The sequence below is a fragment of the Nematolebias whitei genome, chromosome 6 (assembly GCF_014905685.2).
Source record: "Nematolebias whitei isolate Nwh7 chromosome 6, NemWhi1, whole genome shotgun sequence".
NCBI lineage: Eukaryota > Metazoa > Chordata > Actinopteri > Cyprinodontiformes > Rivulidae > Nematolebias > Nematolebias whitei.
The window spans coordinates 23,196,216-23,207,007 of record NC_056503.1 but is presented as its reverse complement, the minus strand read 5'-3'; positions in this window follow the sequence as shown (position 1 = coordinate 23,207,007).

Genomic DNA, 10,792 nt, shown 5'->3' with positions numbered 1-10,792 from the left:
GTGTCATCTGCAAAAAGGACACATTTGAGGAGTCCTGATACATTCACTAAGTCATTCACATATAAACAAAAAATAACTTTGGTCCAAGTACAGAGCCTTGAGGAACTCCACACTGTCAGGATCAGGTGGACAGGAACGAACCCAGTAGTGCAGACAGGACTCAACTCGGCAGATTACAAAAATAAGTATTTTAATGATGAAGTAAAAAGGTAACAAAAACAACAAGCTGACGTGGCAGCAAAACTTACATGACTCAGGAAGCTCAGGGAAAATTCAGAAGACGCAGGAAACATGAAGACCCAACGAATACGACCCGACGAGGAACAAAACAGAACAGACAGCTTTTATACAAGGACAAGACATGACGTGATTACAACAGCTGTGACGAGACAAAGGTGGCACCAATTGAACTGACGAGGAAACACTAGGAAAACACAGACACAAACAGAACCAGTAAATAGTACCATCCTTACACACACGTGATATTGCACAGGTCAGATCTTACACCATTTATTTGTACAAACTGTTTCCTATCTTTTAAATAGCTAGATACCCAGTGTAATGCTGGTCCTCTTATACCATATTTATTTAATTTTTCAAGGAGAATAGTGTGGTCAATAGTATCAAATCTTTTTTTAAATCAACAAAAATACTAACACAATACTGTTTTTGACCGACAGCAGTAGTTATTTGTTCTATTATTTCCATGAGAGCCATTGATGTAGAATTTGTTGCTCTAAACCCATTACTGTATGTATGTAATATGTTGCTAATCTGTCTCATCTAAATGCTTCCATACTTTATATTTAAATTAAAACAACACATGCTAAAAGCTTTAACTCAAATATTAAAGTTAAAGGCAAGACAAAAAAAATAGAATCATTTTACTTGCATGTCTTGAATAAAGGCTTCTTAATGCCTCAGGTTTGAGTGAAAGGATTTATTGATAATAGTGGAACAAACTCATTTCAATGTTTGAATCACCTGCGGTACAGACACAATCACAAATACCAGTAGCAAGTAAAAAATAAAAATATAAATAACAAAATCCTTCTCAGTTAAGATGACAATGAATGTTTAAAATATACAACATGCTAAAACCACCAACATATTTCTTCTGGCCCAGCTGTGTTAGTGTTATGAAAAATAACACAAACACAGCTAAATGCACGCACACACACACACACACACACACACACACATCGGTGATGTGCCGTTAGTGGGGCAAACAGTGTTTTGTATCCTGTGTGTTAAACTGCAATTTTAAAACCAGTAATCCATGCCATAATCTTTCACCAAATCCTGACCGGGGTTAGAGAAGGCTTCCGCACTTCTTTTATATTTACAGAGTTACTGCATGTAGATCTGAGGGGGGAAGCACCGACCTGCTATCGCTCCTCCTGTCTCCTGCAGATAAGGTCTCAGAAGGACGGAGATCGGACAGCAGAGCTGAAGGAAGACGTGCAGCTGCTCCCCTCGCCTTCACAGGTGACCTGGCCATCACAACAGCATCTGCTTGAATTACTTAACACAGCCGCCTAACAGACATGTAATCCAGGATAATGCCCTTTTGCTGAGTGCTACAATCTGGGTAAATTCATCCCAGAGGAACGAGATCCAGCAGCAGAGACTCTGAGAAAGAGAGCGGGGCAGAGGAGATGAGGGGTTTGGGCTTGATTGGTTGGTATTAGAGGAAACTGTTGGGGCTGTATGAGGGTCTTTTAGAGGGATAATGAAGCCCTGGAGTAAACAGCTTCAGTTGTTGACTGAATGAATGACAAGAGGCAGATCATTGCTTGGTTTCCAGGAAAACCTCAATCAAATCTTCTTTTTTTTTTTTAATTCCTCTTTTCTTGGATGACCTGAATCCCAGCAGGGTCAAACTGAGGTTTTTATTTCACTGCACTCAGTGGACAAACAGACATGTTAAAATAAGCACAGTTTATTATCTGTTATTCCGTGATATACCCAATCATTTAAATATTTTACTACCCTTCAAACTAACTTTTTTTACCATCGCAGTATCATCTAAACCCAACTGATTTTTCTTTGAAACCACATTCCTTTGAATGTCACACAGACAAGCATCGGGACTCACGAGCTCCAGCTGCCCAGCAGCAGCAACTAAGATTATTTTTTCATATGTTTACTTATTACCACCAATATCCAACTGGGCCCCGGGATAAGAGGGATTACAGCAGGCTTAATCTAGCGTGGCACCAAATGAGCAGGGGTCGCAGCAGCTGAGGTGATTTCAGCTGGCTAGCCTTGATGGGACATGAAGCACAAACAAGAAAACAAACTGCGTGTTGCTGGAGTCCATCATGAGCCCACGACATCACGATTCACTCCCTCTGTGGCGGGGTGGGAGGTCATACGACCACATGTGTTTAAGGTTATTTATATATATATATATATATATATATATATATATATATATATATGTGTGTGCGTGTGTGTGTGTGTGTGATGGTGTGTGTGTGTGTGTGTGTGTGTGTTTGTGTATATATGCAAAACCGATTTAAACTCAGTATCTACAAATTTGACTGAGTCATGTCCATTTTTTTTTCTGGCAGCTTTCACACATTGAGGTGACTTCAAATGCTGATAAGTTGTAGATGTACACCAGTTGATTACTTTTTAACCATTTTTTTTTTTTTTTTTTTTTTTAGGAATCTTTGTTAAAATAGTTTGCTAACCATTAAACATAGCTGATGTCAAACGTAAATGCCCGACTTTTAAGATACAGTGTCATGCAACATGTAGTGTTGACCGAATCATAGTTCAACATCTGTAAAATTTGATGAGTTTTAGGGTTTTTTGTGTTTTCTAAAATCATACAACTTTTAGCATTTCCATACTCTGGGAATAACACAATTTATCACGTCTTGATTGTTATATATACTTTTTTTAATAAAGCGTGCATCAGACCGTGACGTGTTTCCATTTAGAAATAGGTATTCATAAAAACTGAGGCTGAAAATATGTGTTTCTGTTAAGTAGAGTGCCGTGTAATACACAGTATTTTTCACTCTCCCCCTCCCCTCTCCAGAGAGACAGGAATGATTCTCCATCTATGAAAAACATCCAAACATGACATTGGAAAGACATTTAATAATACTTTGCTTGAGAAATATGTATCAAAGCTTGCCGTGGAAAAGCGGATTTAGAGTCGTCAGACAGCAGTTAATAGACAGCAGTAAATGAAATAAGGGCTGGTGGGGGGGCACTAAGACATGCTTTTCAGGACTAAGGAACAGCTTAGTGTGGCTGGGTGGTAAAGTCAGGGCTTCTGACAGGAGATGGATGAGGGAGGGGGAGATAATGAAGGTGACGGAGAGGGGCAGGAGATTTTTAAGAAGATTGGGATTTAATTCTGCGCAGCAGCTAGTCGGCGTGAGTTCAAGGCAGCAAAATGAAAAAATAAAATGAGACAGTGAGTTTGTTTTACCATCACCCTTTGCCCAAGGCTAAGGACAAGAGATACAGACTTCACAATATCTGTGTTATATATATATATATATATATATATATATATATAACACTCACTGAAAATAATCAGTTGACATGGACAACTAATTGATCTAATTATCTAATCAGTTAATGAACTTTAAAAAAGAAATAAATGGCTGCAGATCAACAGCTGGTTTGTATTTGGAGTCAGTCTAATACAAGATGGCGGCCACAGCCAACTGCTGTCTGAAAACACTACAAAAGGGTTCAACTCATTGAGGTTGACAACGATTAAGTTCAAATATGTTGTGGTAGTAGCTGAGCTTCATTTCTTATATGCAAACCGAAAACAGACACAAGACTAACAGTTTCAAGATAAATATTTCACGACTCAAGGCAGATTTTTATAAGACTCATCCATACATTCATTACCTTTACCCACTTCTTCCATTTTGGGTCACGAGGGTCGCCAGTGCCCATTCCCAGCAATCATTGTGCGAGGGGCGGGGTACACCCTGGACAGGTCTCCAGTCCATCACAGGGACACATAGAAACAAACAACCATTCACTCTCTCACTCACACCTAGGGACAATTTAGAGTTACCAATCAGCCTAGCATGCATGTTTTTGGTCTGTGAAGGGAAACCGGAGTACCCGGAAAAAAAAACACACATGCACGGAGAGAACATGCAAACTCCAGCCAGAAAGGTACCGGACTGGGATTTGAACCAGGGTAACCTGCTTGCTGAAAGGCAGTGGCTCTGACTGTTGAGCCACCATGCTGCCTTTTATAAGACTCTCATGAAGAAATGAGTAGATGTAGATTTACACCTGTTCACCTTTTGGATTCAAAATGGCCATACATCAGTGGATCTTACGGATGTTGAGTTCAATCTTGGTGTGGTCACAACCACTAACATATCACAGAAAATCTCATAACCATCACAAAATGATCCTTATCTAAATCTCTAAGATGAATAGTGACAGGTAAGTTTCAGGAAACATTTTAGGTTTAATTATAAAAGGAGCGTTGGGATGAAACAAAAAAGTGATCTGACTACGAGATGTTTCCTCCTGAACGAGACTGTTCTTAAATGCTCTTCCTACCACAAAGATTTTGTGTTCTTCTTTATTTCATACTTTCACCCAAAAAGACATGGAACTCAATCACTCAGAGCAGTCAAAGAAAACATTCATAAACGAAACGAAAAAAGAAAAAAAAAAAAAACAGAAAGGGATGGAGAGGAAAACAGGCAGGCGATGCTGCAAGTTTAGGATGTAGCTTAACACGCCGGAGCCACTTTACGACTGCGAGATGTTGGAGGGATTGGATGGGCGAAAAAACGGGGAGGAGGTGGTGTTGGTGAACGGCTCGATCGGACAAATTTGGCCCGAGGTGAAGATGTTCCTCGAGACTTGTCTCCCTGATCTTCAGCCTCGGCTGCAGTGTCATCTGTCAGCGGCTGGAGAGGGGACAGCAGCAGAGAGGAGAGGCGCTAACAGCTCAGTCAGTATGAGGAACAATCAACACCCCCCCCCCCCCCCCCATGTGTCCTTTCAATATGTTCATTTATTTCTCAAAGCGGTGAAAAGAAAAACTGCTTCCGTGCTTGGACTCTGCGTTCGTCTCGCAGGACGCCTGAAAGCTGTGACGCTCTGTCTCTTCATAAAAGCTAAATGTTTAGTTTTTTTGTTCCACAGCTTTCTGCTGACACAGACGCAACACATAAACAGAGCTATAATTTGTACAACAGTAAGCTTTTGGTGTGTGTGTTGGGGGGCACCTTGTTCCCACAAGAGGCATTAATAAGGCTGGCTGGTATCTTATGTTTACCTGCCAGAGGAGAAAATATAAAAAGGTATTATATATTAGGACAATAACCAACTTTGCTGAAAAGCGCTGAGATCCTGTTTGATTCTATACTAAAGAGGTTCGGTATTCCCTGAACTGGGACTAAACCTGCCATGATATATGGAGTAAAATGTGATAAATGCAGGTTAATAAAGCCAAGCAAATTGGGCTTTGCATTGATAAATTGAAGCAGCAGGTTTAAGGGTGTGGTATAATTATGAGCGAACACAATGTTTTACGCTCGCAATAAATGGGAACAACGCAGCGGCAGAAAGCAGTGGAAGCAAAACTTAGCAGATGCTTAACGGAGTGGAAGAGGAGAGACTAATGACTGATGGTGAATTCCTGCAGCACTGTAAGCACAGATGGCACACAAAAAGACTTGACAATGAAATCAGCAGAAGCAGCATTTACAGTAGAGGTGTGATGGACTAAAGCGGTCCCAGAACACCAACAAGAAAAAGAAAGCTGACTCCGGTTCACATTTACCTTCCACCAGTTCTCAGAGTCAATAAAAAAAAAAAAAAGAGACAAACAGATCTGTTAAAGATGCTGAGTTAGATACAGAGGCTCCGTCCCTAATGAATCATTTTCCGTTACTACATCAAATTTTAGTCAGCAGAAGGAACGTATTCACAGCAAATTTGTTGCGTTTCACGAGGAGCTTTTAATGTTGCCGACTATAAATCAATATGAAGAACAGCTGAAGTCAGCCATGAAGAAAACGATCTTGTTTACCAAGTTTCATTTGCTGCTGCTGCTTTAGCAGCATGTCACCAGCGTCGAGCTGCGAGCATCGCAAAAACGTGTCAACAGAGCCACATCTCTACTTCTCAGAGACACAGTTTAACCTTGTTGTTTTTTCTGCTGCTGATTCTCAACAAAAGCTTCGAACTGCTCTCTCTCTCTGGGAAACAGCGATCCGAGGAAAACACGCAGACACTCATTCATTCAGTCAGTTCCCCTTCCCTGAGAACCAGACCCAGGCCCACAGGGTTCCAACTTACAAAACAAAGTCTCGGCTTTTGTCATTGACCTCGCAACCCCCCCGCTCTCAGCTTAACCCAGGAGTGGATGGGATGCTGGGAACTAACAAACAACCACTGCCTCTTTCATCCCATCAGCACCACAAACTGGACAGTTCTGCTGCTCTTTACTCACTTTCACTTTTTTTCTAAAGACAACCACCTGGTGGCAATCAGGGGAAAAACTGATCTTTGTTCCCCCTGAAAATGGACAAATAACACACTGTCCACACCGTCCATGCTGATCAGTAAGTTTACCCTCTGAGGCAACTTTTCCTTTCTCTATTCTTTCTGCAAAACAGAACCCCCTCCCTCGTCTGAGAAGTCAATGGGTAAAAGGCCTGTCAGTTCAAAACAATGTGACTTTGGAGGGAATGCTTGACTGAATCACAAGGGTTAAAGGGCTTTGTGTACACCATGCATGTGTGTGACAGGAATTTCAAACCCATGTAGAAAGTATTTAACTTGTTGGCTCCTGAAAGCTGGAGCAAACTATAGATGGAGGAAAGTTCAAACTGCAAATATTCACAGACATTTGTCCGGCGTGTTTTTGCCTTTGTTATTTGTACAAGACATTACAGTTGGTGTAAAAAAAAAAAAAAGTCATCAACAGTTCAGACTCCATATCAAGAGAAGAAGTCAGAGAGACAAGCACCAAGCCCAGCAAAGTCACCCAGCCACCACAAGCAGGCGAGATGTGAGTAATCAATAAGTGGATGTAGGAAACTTACCGTGTACAGAGGTCCACAGGAAGCAAAGGAGCCAGGGGATCATGGCTGCGGAGTGGAGTGGGCAACACCTGGAGAAAACAAGGGCAAATTGAAGTTGGCAGGCACAAAGAAATGCACAAGATGACACAGTACTCCTGGTGCGCTGCTGATGGAGGGGGGACGGTGCTACGGTCCCTTCAGTGGGGTCTTCTTTACCGATGGGAGGCTGGATGTCTTCTCTTCCTCTACGTTCTCTTCTTCTCGTCCCTGCTTGTCCCTCTGAGGCTCTGGTCCTCTGTGTCTCAGTCTTCAGAGGAGCCGGTTGTCTGCTCTGCTTGCGCGCTCTTGGTGATGTGAGCTGGTAGACTTTCTGCGTCCTCGCTGCTGACTCAAAGTACTCTCACTCTTCCTCTCTCTCTCGCGTGCACTGTGTTTCTCTTTGCTCATTCATTCTCGGTGTCTTCAGCCCTCACTTACCCCCCTCAATCCCTCCTCACCCTCCTCTTTCTCTCTTGCTCTCCCACTCACTCATCAGTCAGGGGATGGAGCTCCAGACTCCTCCTACCTCCATCACTTGCCTCCGTCTCTCTCCCTGCCTCTCAGGCTGCTTGTCTGTCTGGGTGGCTGAGGCTGAGGGAGAGGCTGGGGGTCCTCACTCTGGGAAACCAAGGCTGCCATGGGAGAAACACACAGGGAGCGCCTCAATTAGAATTAGAATAGGAGTGAGACTGCTCGCAGCAACAAATAAAGCAGACAACAACAAAAAGGGCACCCCCTCCCAGTTAAGACCTTGTCTTCATGAATGAAATCTTTGGACGGAGCTGAATTTTTGGCTATCGCACAGTTGGATAAAGATCACATTAGCATTTAACAGAAGAGGCTTTTGTTAGTGTACACATTTAGAGTGGAGTAAACTAGACTCACAGTTACTTTCTCAAGGATCCAAGATACAAGAAAACACAAAATGTTAAACAAAATTAAAATGATTTTGGTTTTGCCTTCAAAAATATTATAATGAGATGAATCATTTGTTTCTGGTTTTGTTCCTGATCAGTCAGAGTGATCGTGGAAGGCATGTTCCCATTCTCAACTAACATCATGACACTGGACCATCCATCCATCCATCCATCCATTATCTCCATCCATCCATCTATCCATTATCTTTACCCGCTTATTCCATTTTTTGGGTCACCGGGGTCGCTGGTGCCCATATCCAGCAATCACTGTGCGAGGGGCGGGGTACACCCTGGACGGGTCGCAAGTCCATCACAGGGCCACATAGAGACAAACGAGACAAACAACCATTCACTCTCTCATTCACACCTAGGGACAATTTAGAGTTACCAATCAGCCTAACATGCATGTTTTTGGTCTGTGGGAGGAAACTGGAGGACCCGGAGAAAACCCACACATGCACGGAGAGAACATGCAAACTCCACCCAGAAAGATCCCTGGACCGGGGTTTGAACCAGGGACTTGCTCGCTGAGAGGCAGCAGCTCTACCAGTTGTGCCACCGTGCTGCCCATGACACTGGACCATAAAATGTAAATGAAAACACAATGCAATAATAAACCTAGGGATGCACGATCCACTTTTTTTTACTTCCAATCTGATCCCGATACCCAAGTCTGAATATCGGCCGATACCAATCCAGTTCCGATATCATGATCATCATAGATTTTATATGAGGCTGTAATAATCTCCTCTCAAGTACAATTTGTACAAATATATGCATGCATGTCCAAAAAGGCAACTTGAGGTAAGTTGTATTAATGTTGGATAAGTTTTAAAGTTAGAATTAAATGCTAACACAAAACATGTTTTTTTTTTTTTTATTCCTAGTTTTAAAGTGGATGTTAAAGTGATTAATTTAAGTGATTGTTTAAAGTAATTTAATATTTTTTTTAAATAAGGGGCAGATATAAGATTTTTTTTTCTTCTTTCTGCACTCTTTTCATTCAATGTTTTCTTTTTGATGTTTTGTTTATTGTTTATTTTAAATTAATGAGTAAATGAATTTAATAAAATGTTAAATGGCTTCAAACATCTGCTACGTTCATGACATATACCAACAGGCATGTTCCTGTTTTTAGTATTTTCCATCACTTTATAATGTAGCTGTTCTAGTTTTTAATATATATATAATTTTCTAACATGTTTTTTATGATTGTTTACTGTTGTACTGATAAATATCTCCTGGAAGGTAAACTATATCTTGGCTGCAAGTATCAAACTGAGAAATCCTTCGTTTTCTACAACTGATAGTGGCTGGTCATGAATCACGATGAAGTTTAACAACTTCTCTGTAAACATTTGAGCTCCGTGGTTTCAGCGATGTCTTCTTGTTCAATCCGAAGCAGGCAGCCTGATTTGGGGCAGCCGCGCTCAGTCTGTCCCTCCTCAGAGATGGGCAGACTGAGTGGGGTAGAGTGGACGTGGCTGACCGGGGTCGAGTTGGCCGCCCCAGATTGAGCAAAGAGCAGTGCCCCGCTGAAGCCACGGAGCTTGAATGTCCAACGTAAAACTAACTTTAACATGGTTTAATGTGGCACTATGACTCTGCAGACATTGCACAATGTTGTCTTGTTTTGTGGTGTTTCTAGTGTAAAATACTTCCACACAGCGGACATGTTTTGATGAAAAGTTTAGCTGTTAGCCACAGTGCTGCTAACTCAGTACTCACGTTGTAGCTGGCTGCAAACTATGAACTGGATTTCCTGAATGTGAGGCGGGTCTTGTTACTCTGGGCTCATAAGACACGCCGCCGTTCAGAAAATCCATTCCGTAGTTTGAAGCCAACATGCATCATGGATCAGAAATATCTGCAGGTGGATCGGAAAAATCCGATACGTAAATTATTCTGGTATCGGAGGCCGATACAGATACTGTATCGGATCGGCCCCATCCCTAAATAAACAATGCATGGCTTATCCATCAATCAGCCAATTGTGTGTCATGTCCAATCTTACATTGAAAAAACCCACAATAGAGGGAGTCCGCGAAAAACAAACCGCAAAGTAGCGAGGGACTACTGTATTTTTAAATTTGATGGCACCAACACATTTAAAAAAAGCTGGAACTGGGAAAATTAAAAAGACAGTAAAACTAAGTGGTACAAATAGCAAACACCTGGAGGAGCAATAGTTTTAATTAGGTTAACTGGTGACGGGTTAGCCAGAGGACTAGGTGTAAAAAGAGACTTTCAGGGAGGCTGAATGTCTCAGAAGATGTTCACCAGTCTGTAACAAGAAGAGAATGTCAGAATATTGTTCCTTAACTGTTAATTGAGAAAACCTTGAAAGGGGGCCGATATTGTGTTGAGGTAGGGCAGCCGACTGGGGACCAGAAAGTCGTGGTTTGACGCCATGCTCACATATTGCGGTGTCCCTGAACAAGACACCCAATCCCTAAATGTTTCCCATTTGCTTACATAGCTACCCACTGCTCCACCTGGGTGGTCAGGTGTGATGGGTTAAATGCAGATATCTATTTTTTGTCATTGTATAGGGATGATGACAATATATAGCACACACAAAAAAAGTCCCATCATCTACAGTTTGTCATATCATCGAGTTCAAGAATCTGGAGAAATCCGTCTGTGCACAAAAGAAATGGAGGAATGTCAGTCCTGAATGCTCGTGATCTTCAGGCCCTCAAGGTCCACTGCATTAACAACAGATTTGGTTCTGTTGCGGACATCACTGTGTAGTGGACTAGGCCTACGTCGAAACTAAGTCTAAGGTCAAAACTC